Raw genomic sequence first — 17,430 nt, 5'->3', positions numbered from 1 at the left:
CCGGAGTGCTAGCGCAGGAAAACACTGTCATCATCAGGGATCCACACCACCAGCTTATGCTCGCTTCTCACTATTGCCATCAGGAAGAAGGTGCAGGAGCCTACTGCAAGTTTTGATAGCCTTCCTTGCTATATACCCCTTCTTGGTGTCACCTGCAAATCTGGTGATTCAGGTTACCATATTATCATACAGACTGTTGATATAGACGACAAATCACAATGAACAGAGCACTGATCACTGAGGCACACCACCTGTCAGAGTCAACCATCTACTATCACTCTCTGGTTTTTCTCGCCAAGCTAATTTACTACCTTATCCTGAACGCCAAGTGACTGAATCTTCTGGACCAGCCTCCCATGTGAGACTTTGTCAAAGGTCTTGCTAAAGTCCATGTTAAAAACATCCACTGCCTTTCCTGCTAACCTCGAAAAACTCTGAAAGGTTAATGAGACACGACCCACCACACAGCCATGTTGACTATCTCTAATTAGGCCCTGTCTATCCAAATACTTATACATCCAGTCCCATAGAATACCTTGCAATAGTTTATACATAACTGACATCAGGCTTGCTGACCTGTGGTTTCTTAGGGTCTTTCTTAAACAAGGATGTTTTAAATATGTACCTCTGGGAGGGCCCCTGCAATTTCTGCACTAGCCTCCCACAAGGTCCAAGGAGAAACTGTCAGGCCCTGAGAATTTATCCTCCCTAATTGGACTCAGGACAACAAGCATCTCCTCTGTAATCCGTATGTGGTCCATGTTGTCTCTGCTGTTTTGTTTCACTTCTATAGACTCGGTATATAGGAGACTCCTGAGAAAAATACAGATACAAAAAAAAAATCCATTTAAGATCTCCCTCATCTCTTTTGACTCTATGCATAGGCTGATCTTCCAGAATTCCAATTTTGTCCCTTGCTATCCTTTTCCTCTTAATATATTTGTAGAAGTCCTTTGGATCCTCCTTCACCTTGTATGCTAGAACACCCTTATGCCTTTTTTTAGCGCTCTTGGTTTCCCTCTTAAGTGTTCTCTCACATTGCTCAAGCACCTCATTTGTTCTTCTCTGCCAATACCCACTATGCTGTTCCTCCTTCTTAACCAGGGCTTCAGTATCTCTCAAAAACCAACCTTAAACCTATTAGCCATGCCTATTTTTCTGACAGGAACATACAAACTCTGTTCTCTCAATATTTCACTTTTGAAAGCCTCCCACTTACCAAGCATCCCTTTGCCATGAAATAACCTATCCCAATCCACACCTGCCAGATCCTTCCCAATGCCATCAAAATGACCTTTCTCCAATTTAGAATCTCATCTCAAGGACCAGACCTATCCTTCTCCATTATTATTTTGAAACTAATGACATTATGAACACTGGATCTAAAGTGTACCCTTACACACATTTCTGTCACCTGCCCTGTTTTGTTCCCTAATGGGAGATCCAGTATCACACTCTCTCTAGTTGGGACCTCTATATATTAATTAAGGAAACTTTCCTGAACACATCAGGCAAATTCTATCCCATCCATCCCTTTAACAGTATGGGAGTCCCAGTCAATATGTAGAAAGTTAAAATCACCTACTATCAAAACCTTATTTTTCTTGCAACTGTCTGCTATTCCGTGCAAATTTGCTCCTATAAATCCTGCAGACTATTGGATGGTCTATAATAAATCACATTAATCTGGTCATACCTTTTTTATTCCTCATTGCCGCAGTAGACAAACTCTCCACTCTGTCCCATCTCAGCACTGTCATGACATTTTCTGCAACTAGTGGCACCTCTCCACCTTTAATCCCTCCCTGTCTATAATGTCAATAATGGAACCCTGGAACAATGAGCTGCCAGTCCTTCCCCTCCTGCAGACAAGTATCACTAATGGCTACAATGTCTTAATCCCATGTGCTGATCCATGCTCTAAACTCATCTCCACAATGCATTCAAATAAATAAAACTCAGAACATTATTCCCACGATGATCAATCTTTCGATTCCTGTCTTTGCATGTAGGCTTAACATCACCTTTCCCCACACCCACCTCACTATCTTCCCTGGCACTGCCAGGGTAGTTGTGATATTTTCACTAGAGCAAGAACCTGAAAAAAATGGAACAGTACCATGATAAGGAGCTTTGGAATTCTCTGCTCCTGAGACATACAGATGCCAGGTCATTAGAAATATTTAAAGATTGAGTTCTTGATGGTAATGGGGATTGGGCACAGAGGAGGAACCTAGAATAAATCAGCCATAATCACACTGAAGGACCAAATAGCTTTCTAGTGAGTGATATCTAGAAATGTCCTCAGTAACATTGATTTGGTAGAACCATGCTTTTCTAGTTATCTTCTACTGTTGCCTTCTATGGAGACTACCCACGTGGAACACAACCTTCCAGTTCAATGTGCCCATGTCTGAGCTGGCCTTTGTTCGCCTACTGGTTCAGGACAATGACAACTTCTCGAGAAGTAACTTCATCGGACAGTTCACACTGCCATTCACTAGCTTACAGCTAGATATTGTGCTAGGACCCAACCTCTTTAAAACTGAGAGGAATGGAGGGAAGATTAAGTTTTTTCATTATTTCTTGTATCTATCCACAACTTTCTAATCATCTGTATTAAATGAATTCCTTGGCTTTTAGAACTCTTCACTATTCAGAAAAGACTGCCTTTTCAGCATTGAAAGAGAATAACCCGTCAGCACAGCATTTGTTGTTTATCTTCAGAATTAGCTACAATCTTAATTTTACTTCCTGTTTCCTACAGAGTGCTGATAAAACAGTATTGAGGGGGATGTAGGCGCAATGAGATCAAAACAAAGACGCTTGAGTAACACAGCAGATTTTGTTTTGACTTTCTAAATCATTATATGTTCTCATTTTTATTTTCTCACCCCTTCCCTTGGATCAACTATGAAGCCTCAAAGACATTTAACATTGATGAAACAAGCAAGAGCATCAAAACTGAGGTCTGCCTCCAAGGAAGCAAGGATCAGATTACATAAAACCTGTATTTGAAATGGATTAGACATATCACATTCATACATTTTGCACTTGAATTATTAAAATATCCTATCTGCATTGTATTTCAAGGAGATATTCATACGGCTCTAACCATTAAATTTAATATTGGAATGTGCTTTGTCTTTTTATAAGGCTTTAAATTTGTCTGAAGGTATTGGAATAATTAAGAAGTCTAACATTGTCTGTTCCTAGTTTCACTTAAAGGTGTACTAGGCTATCTTGAACAACATGGTAAAGTCCACGTGATAATGGTATGTTCATGTAGGCTGTTTCATGATCTTGGTTCAATAATGGTATGAGGAGGAATGTGGGGGTGAGAGAGATTGGTTGGCTGAGTGATGTTGCAACAGCTACCTTGCATTCAACGTCAGTGTTTTGTAATTCCAGAAGTTAATATGACATGGTGGTGTAATGACGTCTGTGATTCATGTACTTTTACATATAACCCATAATGAATTATGTCACCAAAGAATGCTTAATCAAACAATATATGTATTTATGATATTACTCAAATATTTCTGAAATATTAAATACACCACAGTCAGCAAATCCAAGGAATAGATTGTGGACCAGGAAGGGGAGGTCAGGAGAACTCACGCCAATTCTCATTGAGGGGTCAGCACTGGAAAGGTTGCTTCAAGTTCCTGGGTATCAACATCTCAGAGAATCTATCCTGGGTTCCACACATTAATGCAATCACAAAGAAGGAACACCAGTGGCTATACTTCATTAAGAGTCTTGGTATATCATCAAAGACCCTATCATATTTCTACAGATGTATGGTGAAAAGCTTTCTGACTGGTTACATCATAGCCAGCTATGGAGCTTCCAATGTACAGGATTGTAAGAGGCTGAAGAGGATTATAGCCTCAGCCAGCTCCATCACAGGGGCAACCTTCCCCATCAGTGAGGACATCTTCAAGGAGTGGTGCCTCTTTAAGGACCCTCACCATCCGGGACATACCTTGTTCTCATTACTACAATTGTGGAGGAGGCACAGGAGCCTGAAGACCCACACTCAATGTTTCAGAAACAGGTTCTTCCCCTCTATCATCAGATTTCTGAATGGTCCATGAACAGTACTTCACTATTCCTCTTTGACATTATTTAATTATTGTAATTTGTAATTTTTTTTGTCTTGCACAGTACTGCTGCCACAAAACAAGTTTCATGACATATCTCAGTGATAATAATTCTGATTCTGATTCTATATATGCTGGTTTGAACATTGAGCTAGCAACTTGGCCTCATAGAAAATAGACAAATGCAAAAGAAACTGCAAAAAAAAAGCCACCCGATGCACTACAAGGTGCAGAGTGGGAAAAAAGTTTATTCTGAAGTCAGCAGTATACATAAGCCTATGAATTTCCTATGTACAGATTTGGCATCCATTCTTTCTTTTGAGAAAGATGAGAGAGAGCTTTCACAGCCAACATTAGAACTCATTCCTTTCAAATACCTAATCATTATTTGTGTGTAATAGATAAAACCTTTTCTTTCATATGTTAACTCTAGCTACTGAAACCGTTTCTTTGGTATAGGAACTGGAAGTTATTCATAGCAAGGACCACAGCAATGATAAAGAAGCAGGGGTGAATCTATACAGGTTCAATCTTCATTGAGTGCTTTGTTCATTCATGAAATAAGACCAATGCAATTCTTTTCCTATAGAACCATTTCCATTCCACAAATGGGCAGGAGGAAATATGCTCCAAGATTACAAATATTCCGTAAGCAATTATACTGCTGAAGCTCCAAATGCTTTAAACTGGATCTTTGATATCAGCCATTAAGTTTTAGATTTTGAATGCATCAACATTTTTCTCATCTGAGTGCCACCTTTATATATATTCTATTGGCTTTCAAAGTACTTATATGTTTATATAAAGCCCTCCTCAATTCCACATTATACTATGCCTCAGTAATATAACTTCCAAGTATCTTGAGGCATCCAGCTTTATCTTGCCAATTTTACTGGTCCCACTTCTGGTGCTGGGTGAGTGGAGATTTCCTCATCGTCAGATCACAGATACCCTCTGAGCCTGTAGTTCCTGAACTATCCAGCCACCCATCTCCTTGGCAGTGTCTGAACCACAAGTGGTGATATTTGATCACATGCTGAGTTTTAGACCACACAATTGTGTCACCTATGCTCATTCAGCGTTGTCTGATTTTGCTTCCTCCCCCTCTCAGGTGATAGATCCAGACTTTCCAAACTTTGATATTTTGTGAATCTCTGGTTGCCTTTCTTGGCCTAACACCATCAATTATTAAGCCAGAAGTCTGCTTTCTGTACCCATATCCGTTTAAAAATTCTCATTACCCTTTATAATTCCCTCCATAGTAACACCCTTCCATGTTTCCGTCAATAAGAACAAGGTGTTTTTCATGGGTTGGTGTAGGGAGTTGTTCCTTATACGTGTTCTGAGGTTGGCAAAAGGATAGTGGGGCAGGATAAAACCGGTTGAGAGACCAGAATGCAGACCAGAGTTCCCAAACCTTTGTAAGACCAAGAAAGTTACATAAATGCAAGCACTGTAAGTAAAATATTATTGAAAATGACAAAATGATTCTATGGTTAATAATACAACTGTCCTCTGGATGTTTTCTTTGCCAAGAGTTATTTAGCTTTTGCTCTTAACTGCAACCTCAACCTGCATCTTCCTTTCTAACTTTGAAAACAACTCATTCAAAGGAGCTTATTCCCATCTGGGCTCCGCGGTCGTTTAGCTGTTAGCGCAACATTGTTACAGCTCGGGGCGTCAGAGCTCAGAGTTCAATTCCAATGTCATCTGTAAGGAATCTTTACATTCTCCCCATGGAATGTGTGAGTTTTTCTCCGAGTGCTCCAGCCTCCTCCAACAGTCCCAAGTCATACCAGTTAGACAGTTAATTGGTCATTGTAAATTGTCCAATGATTTCACAGTTCAAAGGGCCGGAAGGGCCTATTCCACACTGTATCTCAATATCTATCTAATCACACTTTCCTGCAGCTTTCTGAATATCACTGAAGTTGGTTTACCATGAGTTAAATGCACGGTTCCTGCAGATTTGTCTACATCAGGCCCCACTCAACTCTCAATGTGAGTGGCATTCAGTCTGGAGCCATTTTCCACTCAGGAACTTGCTTAGGCCATCTTCCTCTTAGAGTGCTGTGGGCCAGGACTGTTCTCTCACAGTAGCCCGCAGGTCAGTGACCATTTCCCCCCACTGTAGGACTAGTCTCAGCTCAGAGGTCATTTTGCCTTCTATAGGAGCAGCCCTGACTTGGGAGGCATTTCCCCTGTGGGAGCGGGCCCGGGCTCGAGGGACCATTTTCTTGCTGGTGAGCACCACCTCATCAGGACCAAGTTCTCTTGCTGAAAGAAAATACCATACTTTTTTAATCACTACAGGGAATCTTTAACAAGGGCATATCATTATTTCCCAGGGCTGCCTCTGTGTAAGAAATTGGAGTGTACACATTATTTCTCCGAAAGTACACAACTGAGGCACTCTGGTGAGAAAGTCGATCACAATGACTTTGTCCTCTTGAGGCCAGATGTGTGAAAGACCTTCTTTGTCTACAGTCAATATCAAAGGAAGGACATGTAAAATGCTGGTGAACGCATCAGGCCAGGCAGCATCTATAGGAAGAGGTACAGTCGACGTTTCGGGCCGAGACCCTTCGTCAGGCCATGTATGATATGCTTCTCCGTGGATTGTCACCTTGTCATGGTGGAGAAGTTTGTGTGATCCTGTGATCCCGAGAGCAATGCCGTCTGGAGCTATGCTCCTGGTAGGGTCAACCATGGCGGTAAGGTCGAGGGTGAGGTCCCTGACAAAGAACAATCCAACCAAGACCTCAGCGGTGGAACAGGCGGACAAAGTTACTTCGAACTCAACGGCTGTAAAGGCAGATGAAGGCTGCAACAAATCCATCAGCTCCAATCGTCGTGGTTTCCATGCCATTGGAATCAGTTGGTTGATTTGTGAAGTATCGTGTGCTTTTTGGAGTGCAACATCAAGTACATGTTGAACAAGTACACACACAAGCGTCTTCAGTCTGTGGGCCACTTCTTCAAAATGAAGACCATCATTCTCGACCTCGAGGGATAGCCACGATGTATGATATGGCAGATCTGGTTGACTTTCTCTTTCGAAGGACTAATTTAGTACTTATTGAGATACAGCACAGAATAGGCCCTTTTAGCCCCGCTGCCCGGCAATCCCCTGACTTAATCCTAGCATAATCATGGGACGATTTACAATGACCAATTACATACCAACCAGCACGTCTTTGGATTGTGGGAGGAAGCTGGAGCACCCAGAGAAACCCACGCGGTCACGGGGGGAGCACACAAACCCCTTGCAGGAAGCGGCGGGATATGATCCCAGGTCGCCTGTACTGTAAAGTGTTGTGCTAACCACTACTCTACCACGCTGCCCCAGATACCTCTATTTAAGACAAAAGTTGGGCTGTTGTCATTTCTGTTCAGGTTTCTGAAGGAGGCTGTTCATTGAGACGAGGTGTTGGACGCCACTGATTTCCATCCTGGAAGGTAGCGCTGTGGATTTCAGTTTAATAAGAAACGGTAGCTTGTCATAATTCCTGTTGGGGGTGGTTGGGGGTGTTTAATTCTCTTTGCTTGACGGGATATTGATATTTCTGCTCTGCAGCACATGGGTTTCCTGATTGTGCAATGGAAAGTGAACGATGCTTGCAGACTGACGTTCAGTGACGTTTCTTAATTTTCCTTCATGATTGTGATTTATAAAATAGTCCTTTAATATGGATGATGAGAGAGACCTATCTTATTTCTTATTTCAAAGTTTACAGGTTACCATAGATTGTTGGAAGATGTTAATGGAATAGTCAGGTGTATGGGTTAGGGATGGAAAGAGAATAGACAATAAATTGAAGAAAATGAAGGGAGATTTCCTCAGATCCCTGAACGGTGCCGGATAGAAACAGGAGTTCAGCAATGGCCCAAGTGTAGAGGGAGAGACACAGACATGGAATGAACAGTTCAGTTTTGATAAGAACTGCACAGAACAAAGACAAAGAATAAATTCTAGGTCAAGAGGACCACTATCTAAAAACTCTCAAGCTAACTAAAAACTAACGCCATCACTGCGACTCGTATGTAGTAACCTAGATCTAATTTAATACCATTCCTTTGACAGCGTTTATCCAAATTACTGGTTGACTTTCCTGAACGTGAACTAAGGTAAACGGGGGGGGGGGCTGTTGTTTCTGTGTTTCGATCAAGACTTGACAAGACTGAAACAAGAGGAATAGGGTTGAATACAAGTACAAAGGAATTCTAATTGGCTGGAATGTGTGCATTCTCATGCACATGATTGCCATCTTCTCACAGATGCCTGTTTGCAAGTGTGCCCGCACTCTGTGGCTGTGTCCGCGGTTGTGACAGGCCCCACTTTCCTAGTCACAGCTTTCAAGGTGCCAGAGACCTGTAGTCGCTGGACATCCCGGATGAGAAACTTGTCCAGGATGTGTCAAGCCAGAACCACGATCATTCTGCTAGGCCGTACCCCACCCAATCAACAAAGTACTGGACACTACCTCACACCTGGAGAGATTGCCAGATGCACTGCACCAGATAGACCAGGGACCCATCCATCAAGTAGGGAAGGGGAGAGGGGAGTCACCAGAGCAGCTGGTGGAAGTCATCGGTTTCAGCTGGGAAACTTGGAAGACTGAGTGAATTTTCATGAATGATGGTAGGGGCAGCCTGTAGGGGGCTTTGTTAACAGCTTTCTCCACTACAAATTGTCCCACATAGCATGGGCCCAACTTGAAGCTCTCTACTCACAATGGAAGATCTCAGTTTCACCAGCCAGACCTTTTCCCCCGGCTTCTGAGGCCTCACCTGCCAGCAGGGCTGATCAGCCTGCTGGGCATATTGAAGTCCTGGCCGTCATCCCGTGTGCTTGTAGCACTGGACCAACTGTTCAGCAGCAGAGACTCCCATGTCATTCTCTTGGTCAGGGAAAAATGGTGGCTGGAATCCCTTTTGGCATTCACAGGGGCACGTGACAGTGGTCAATGACTGGCGGTTATTGTGGGCAATCTCTGCCCAAACCAGTTGGAGGTCCAGTTGTGGAGTTAGAGGATACAAGGAGGTGCAGAGTTGTTTCTAACTCCTGATTCGCTCTCTCCGCCTGGACTTTAGATTGGGGGGTGGAAACCTGATGAGAGGCTGGTTGTGGCTCCCAAAAGAGAACAGAAAGTCTTCCAAAAACGGTACATGAATTGTGCTCCTCGATCACACACTATGTCTTGAGAGAAGCTGTGCAGGTGAGCACATGCTGAACCATGAGGGTGGCAGTTTTATGAGCTGATGGAAGTTTGGGAAGAGCAATGAAGTGGGCAGCTTTAGAGAACTGGTCCACGACCACCAGAATGGTAGTGTTCCCATCTGATAGAGGAAGACCAGTGATGAAAATCATTGGGAGGTGGGACCAGTGATGGTGAGGTACAGGCAGACCAGCAGGGTGCTGATGTGATGTCTTGTGCTGGGCGCAAGCCGGACAGGCAGAGGCAAAGTCAAGGACATCTTGGGACATAGATGGTCACCAAAATAATCTCTTTATAAATTATAGGGTCTGTTGAATTCATGGAAACCCAACGAGACAAGAGTGACCCACTCAACACTCTGGAGCACATAGATGCAGGAACAAACAGTTGGTTAGGACGTCACCCACATGGGCCTAGATCCAACTGTTGGGCAGCTTTCCCCACTGCTCCTGTTCCCAAGATCACTGGAACAGATATGCATGTCTGCGTAAGGATAGGCTCTGGATTGGCATTGTCCTCAGAGATGTCAAATTGGCAGCAGGGAGCACTGCTTTAGCTCTGAGAATCCTTGGTCTGTTTCTCTTGTCCATTGGAATCCTTCAGGGGTCTTCTTGGTGAGTGCATTTACGGAGACTGCGATGGAACTGAAGTTTCGATAGAGCAACGACAAAAGTTTGCAGACCCCATGAAGCACCTCACCAGTTTGATCGTAGATAGCCTGGGCCACTCTGTGACTGCCTGTAGTTTACATGGGTTCATTTGAATACTGGAAGGGGTGAGGATGCGGCCCAAGGACAATACCTGTTCTTTGAGGAACTCACACTTCCTTGGTTTGATGTAAATCTTGCTCCCTAAGAACCATTCGAGAGCCTTGAATTTGGTTGTCAATTCAAATGGCCAGATTTGTCAGATCATCCAGGTTGTCCTGTTCATCTTGCACTGCGATCTCGCTCCGGATCTCTATGCTCAGCCCACGCTGGAAAGCAGTGATGAAAGACCTATCATTCCATCCCGTCTCAACTGCAAGAGTGCGGAATTTTACTGCATTGTTCCTCACTGACCCTCTCCCTTGGTGCAGGTCCAGGAGTCAATGGGTAGTCTCCTGACCCCGTACTGGAAAGTCAGACACCATCTTGAGCTCACCTTCTAATTGCTGGAAAGACTGGGCTGCAACAGAACCTTGTTCCTGTAGCCCATTAAACGGGTTGGGTGGGAGTCTATGTAAGCCAGTCTATGTGCATCTTCACTGAAGCGACCAGGCTGGACTTGGAAAGTGAGCTTACACTGGTTAACAAAGTTTCTACAGCCATCGAGGTCACCGGAGTATATGCCAGACAGAGGGAGGCTCAGTTCGGGTCCAGAAGCAGCCAAGGGTTGGCTGAGGCTGATGAGACAGCAGTAGAGAAGGGCTGGAGGCGGTGAGGTTGGCTGGGTAGGTGCTGGTGCTGGGAGTGGGGCTGTCCTGGCAGAGAGCTGCTGAACGGCGGCAGTGCGAGCGATGGCTGCCGTATGACTCTGGCTGTCTGTTGTGCGTTGCTGAGCGGTCGTTGCGAACGGAACACCTGTTCCAGCTTGAAATAATCTTGTCGCTCTGAGGGTAATTGTTGCACCCAGGCTCCAGTGACATTCACTTCCCCCCGCCCGGCCCGGCCAATGAAATTCAGGGCTGATTTCAGCTATCCTCTCTCCGCTGGGTCCATTTTCCAGTCAGGTCTTGCCAACACTCCACTGATGTCCAAAGTGCAGAGGGAGAGTCACAGACAATGAATGAACAGTTCACTGAGCTTTGATTAGAACTATCAAAACAAAGGACAATAAGAACTACAAGGCCAACAGGGCCACTAACTAACACAAACTAACCAAAAACTAACACCATCACTGCAACTTGAAAGCAGTAACCAAGAACTAAATTATTACCGCTCCTTTAGCAGTGTCTATCTAAATCGCTGATCTTCATTCCTGGAACAGGGACTAAGCCAATCATGGAGAATTGGCAAGACTGAAACAAAAGGAAGAGAGTTAAATAAAATTACAAAGAATCCCTAATTGGCTGGAATATACACATTCTCCCGTGTTCTTCTTTCAGCTGGCCACCTGCAAGAGCGCCCACACTCTGCGGCAGTGTCCACGGTTGTGACAATAGATACTTATGACAACTGAGTAGGTATGGGAGATGTTTGTTGTAATTGTCTGAAATATCAAACAAGAGCTGGGTATAGACCACAACTGGAGCATATCGTACCATACTGGCTTACTCATCACAGGAAGGATGTGGTGCTACTAAGCAGGTGCAGGAAAGATTTACAAAACTGCTGTCAACATTGTAAAAAATAGTTAAGATGCAAGATTGGCTAGGCTGAGATTATTTTCTGTGAAGCAGAGGAAACTAAAGGGAAATTTCGCTGAAATATGTAAAACTGTAGTACGTACCTGATACTGTTTGTCTAAAAGAGTGCAAGAGGCACAAACGTTCATGTTTTTAAAAAGTAGTTGAACATGTGATCTGCTCCATCCAGCAGGGGATTGAGCTGGATTGCTCGCAGTCTGAATGGGTCTCTTCAAATTTTTTGTGAATTCCATTTACTGTTCATAAAGTGCGTCTATATTTTGAGAGTGGATCCTGGAGACATTGGATTGGGGGTCTTAACTTTTCACATGGATCTTTGTGCTGCCTACTTCATTGTAGGAGGAATTTGATGTCTGCTTTTTTTCTTTTCTTTAGCAAGTTGTTTTCATTATTGCAAAAGTGTGAAAGTGGTGTCTAATTCTTATGTCATGGCAATAATATTTAAATAATTGTTGTCCTTTTGTTGGCCAGCTAAAGATGATGCTCTGTTATCAATACACAATGAAAAGCCTTTTTGGAAATCTACATGAATTGGTAATTTGTAAACATATATCTTCTTCAACAGATCAGCTATTGTAAGAAAATCAAGTCAAAGATTTTGTTTGTTTTTCCATCAGACATTAATGAGTTGCCTCCAACAGTGAAGATACAAACAATTATGTTCTTCAGCACACCATGAGAGTTTTATTCAGGGAACAAAACAGAGTGCAGTAATCTGAATCAAGCTCTATTTTCTGAGCATGGGATAAAGCAATTGATCATTAAGGTAGACAGAAATAAACCAAAATGTTTGGACTTTATCATTCATATGTAAGCAAGGTTTGTATTATTTTCTAGATGTACAAGCACAGTTGCTGATTTAAAAAAAACATTTCTACAGTTACAGAAAAAACATGCAAGAGAGAGAAATGGAGTTAATATTTCAGATCAATGACTTTTCAGGACTATAACAATGCTTTCTGTACAGAAAGTGGGGAAGTAATGAGAATAGAAGGAATATCTGTGATTGTGTGAAGACCAAGGTTGTTTAGATACTACAGTTGCTTTTGGTGCTAGACAATAAACAGCAGGAAGTGCAGAGGAAGAGAGGATCTTGAAGTGCATTCTATCAAATCTCTGAATGGAGAGGGCAGATAATTAAGACAATGAACTGGGTGCATGCAACACACACAAAATACTGGAGGAACTCAGCAGATCAATAACAATTGATGTTTCGGGCCGAGACCCTTCTTTACGACTGATCTATCAAATTCCCCTCCTTACATGTCTATAAAAGCAATTATGTCCCATGGGCAACTTTGATCTCAACTATATCACAGGGAGAGAATGAGAAATATCATCTTATAATGTTCTTACAGGGTCACATGCACTTATTGAAAGCAGACTTAGGAATGAATTTGAAAAAAAAGATTATTTTTTATGGGGAAAGAGCAAAGAGTGAACTTAGCTAAATTGACTCATCAAAAAGATTCAAAGTGCACTGTGATACCATAAGGATGTTTAATAGTAAGTGATAGTCAAAAGAACCAGATGACATAGTTTTAAATATGGTAAGGCATTAAGTGCTAGTAGGCTTTTACTTGATGTTAACAACTTCAGGGTGCGTTATTTTTCAGTTCTTCAATGGAAAATGTTTTTAAATTGTTTCAATTTTGTGAAACTTTCTGTGCTTGTTTGCTCAAATCTTGGGTACAACAACTCTTACTGTGAAACAAAACACTTACTGATCCTACAATCAAGAAAGGAAACTGTCACACAACTTTAGCTGCAGTTCATTTGTAACAAGTTCTCTGTGTAATGGTGTCGAACATTAAGAAAAACAATTTTCCATATTTAATGATTTCTTACAATTAAGTTCATGAGGTAGAGTTAATGAAGTGTAATCTTCAAAGCATAGTTATCATAACTCTAAGTTCAAGCCTTAATTATGCTGACAAAGGACAACTGTCTCCCACAAACGTCTGTGTGTTCTATGATCAGGAACATGATCCTGTGTAAAGCAGATGAATATCAGGATGAGCTGTCATTTTGACTCCTGCCAGTTACATTCTCCTGGGTTCCATTCCCGCACCTGCCTTTTCAGCTCATTAAAGTGCTTGCTTGATCACGGGCTCCATCTGGATAATAATGGACTTCCTTCTTTTGAGGCAAACATTTTTTGACTGCTGGAGTTCAAGTAAGGGAGCTGACAGTCAATGAAAATCCTAGAACAGCATCATGTATTTCTCCTTACACCATTTCTCCAGGGCTTCTGCCATGATTATAGTGGGAGGTCTGGTGTCACGAGCAGGAAGCTGGGTGTACCAGGTGATTTCAGGTGCTGATTTACATTGGAGGAGGAAGCTTCGAAAAACACAATGCAAAGATGACTTCTGTTCCCTGTGGCAGCCTACTGACATCTGCCTACAATGGCCATTACACTGTGGAGGGCTGATAACGCAAAGTGGTGCAAACTGCAACACAATGCCATTGCTCAAGTTGGGGCAGGCATGGGTTGTGATTCAACACAATTTGTGAAATGGAAACTTCATAATGCTGTTGCAATTTCTGGGAAATAAAAGATGATCTCCACTCTCTAGGCATATTGCTCTGGCCAGAGTATTTAACTTCACGGAGAGTAAAATATACAAAACCTGAAAGTTCAATCAGCTTTCAGAATACAGGATTTTAATTGCCTTTGGTGCTGCTTTCTGAGATCAGTGCAGCATGGACAATAAAACTTGCATTTAAGTAGTACTGCTCAGATTCTTAGGAATTTAGAACACTGAAACATGGATTATATTGGGTCAATGGTGAATTTTAGTTTAATCTTACTTCCCTGATCCTTCTCTGGCTCTTCAAATGCTCATCCAAGTAATTGTCAGAAATGAAGAGGATTTCCATCATCATGTCAGTTAGAGTTTCAGGTACTTAGCATTTACTGAATGATTTTTTTCTTGGCTTTCTTGTAATCCTTCAACAAATTAACTTAAATGTTTTCTTGTAATTACTATAGCAACTCTTTCTGCTTATCCCTATAATTTTATGGACATTAGTTTAATCTTCTCTTCATCTCCTTTATCCAAAAAAAACAACCCCACTCTATGAATTCTGATCCCTGAACTGGGATTCTTGAATTTGGCAACAAGATATACCACCTCGCTATTCTCTCTGCTTCTATCCTGCATTAGAACACCAGAAATGCACATTTAACTTTTTCCTTTTTCTGTGTTTCCTTGTGATCTAGAATGATTTGCTCCCACTCCATTTGAATTGAATTGAATTGACTTTATTACTTACGTCCTTCATATACATGAGGAGTAAAAATCTTTATGTTATGTCTCCTTCAAATGTGCAATGTGCAATTATAGTAATTTATAATAATTGTTATGTACAACAGGATAGTCAATATAACATAGAAATACAGTTGCATCAGTATGAATTAACCAGCCTGATGGCCTGGTGGAAGAAGCTGTCCCAGAGACTGTTGGTCCTGGCTTTTATGCTGCGGTACCATTTCCCGGATGTTAGCAGCTGGAACAGTTTGTGGTTGGGGTGGCTCAGGTCCCCAATGATCCTTCAGGACTTTTTTACACACCTGTCTTTGCAAATGTCCTGAATCATGGGAAGTTCACATCTACAGATGCGCTGGGCTGTCCACACCACTCTCTGCAGAGTCCTGTGATTAAGGGAGGCACAGTTCCCATACCAGGCAGTGATGTAGCCAGTCCGGGTGCTCTCAATCGTGCCCCTGTAGAAAGTTCTTAGAATTTGGGGAGCCATACCAAACTTCCTTAACCATCTAAGGTGAAAGAGGCACTATTGTGCTGGTATATACAGACTACGCGAGATCCTCAGTGATGTTTATGCCAAGGAACTTGAAGCTCTCAACTCCATATCCATTGATGTCAATAGGGACTAGCCTGTCTCCATTCCTTCTGTAGTCCACAACCAGTTCCTTTGTTTTTGCAACGTTGAGGGAAAGGTTGTTTTCTTGACACCACTGTGACAAGGTGATGACTTCCTCTCCGTAGACTGCCTCATTATTATTCTGAAAGTTCTAAGGTCACCTGCCACAGAGAAGACTGAGGGTGAAGATACAAGAGATGCAGATACTGCTGTGTGGAGCAATAAACAAGATGCTGGAGGAACTCAGCGGGTCATTTGTCATCAATGGAGGGAAATGGACATTTGGCATTTTGTGTAAAGATCCTTCAGATGGACTGAAAGATAGAGGGGAGGTAGCCAGTGTAAAAGGAAAAAAAGTGCTAGGTAGGGGTGGAGCAAGAGATAGCAAACGATAGGTGGATCCAGGTGAGGAGAGATGATAGGCAGTTGTAGAAGGGAAGTTCATTGAAAGTAATATATACAAAACAAAAGTTGAATTAGCATTTAAAATAACCATTTTAATTGCCATTGGTGCTGCTTTCTGAGATCAGTGATACACACTATACCTTTCCCTCTATCTTTCAACCTGAAATGCTGACAGTGCATTTCCCTCTACAGATACTGCTGGACCCAGCTTCTGCTTATAGGACAGGAGATTCCTGGAGTTTGTGAAGTGGTGACCCTCTTCTGCGGTTTACGCTAAGCAAGTGTCTTCTCCCAACACATGGACTCCAGGGTCTCAATTGTATCTCTGAATGGTTATCAGCCAGAATGTTCAATTGTTTTCAAGGAGGCATTGAGCACGTCCATGAACCTTTCGCTCTGTCCACCTGGTAATCTCTTGCCTGACAGTGTGCTTGTTTCAAAGGTCTAGTCTTGGGCATGAGGACGAAGTGGTGTTCCCAGTGGAGTGAACTGGGCATGAAATTAGGGTATTAGTGCTGGGGATGTTGACCTGGATGATTTGCTTCCTTTCGACAGGATGTGGAGGATTTGTTGGAGATGGTGTTGATTTGAGATGCCTGCAGTTATGATCCAAGTCGTAGAGGCACCCAGGAAGGCTTAGATCACTGTTTCCTGTTACACCAAGAATGTTGTGCTGGATTTGAGGCCTTATGTTTAAACACTCATTTTCCTCAGTCAGCCAAGGGCCATGCTGGTGCATTGAGGGACACAGTAAATTGCTTTGATGTTGCTCTTTAAGGCTGGCTCCCAGAATATTGAAAATGGTCTGTAGTAATACACACAAAATGCTGGAGGAACTCAGTAGTTCAGGCAGCAACAATGGAAAGGAATGAAGAGCTGATGCTTCAGGATGAGACTCTTCATCTGGACTAGAAATGAAGGAGAAAGAAGCTAGAATAAGAAGGTGGGGGAAGGGGAAAGAGTACAAGCTGAAATGTGATTGGTTGATACCAGGTGAAGGGAAAGGTGGGGGGGATGAAGTGAGAAGCTGGAAAGTGACCGGGAGAATGGTAAAGGGTTGAAGAAGAAGAAGGAATCTGTTTGGAGAGGAGAATGGGCCATGGGAGAAGGTGAAGGAGGATGGGCACTGGAGGGAGATGAGGAGAAGAGAAGGGGCAAGAGGTAAGCCAGAAATGGAAAAAGAGGGAATGGGGTGGGAGGGGGGGGAGAAGAGAAATTACCAGAAGCTAGAGAATTCAGTGTTCATGCCATCAGGTTGGAGAATATGACAGACAGAATTTGAGGTGTTGCTCCTTCATCCTGAGACTGGCCTCATTGTGATGGTAAAGAAGGCCATGCAATGAGAATAGGCAATGGAATTAAAATGGGTGGCCACCGGGAAATCTGCTTTATCAAAAATAGTCCATGTTTTCCATGGTCTCACTGTGAGCCTTTATTGTTGGAAGGCAGTGTTGTAAAGCAGGGA

Source organism: Mobula hypostoma, chromosome 9, assembly GCF_963921235.1.
Source record: "Mobula hypostoma chromosome 9, sMobHyp1.1, whole genome shotgun sequence".
Classification (NCBI taxonomy): Eukaryota; Metazoa; Chordata; class Chondrichthyes; order Myliobatiformes; family Myliobatidae; genus Mobula; species Mobula hypostoma.
The sequence above is the reverse complement of the archived record's forward strand: the minus strand, read 5'-3'. Positions refer to the sequence as shown.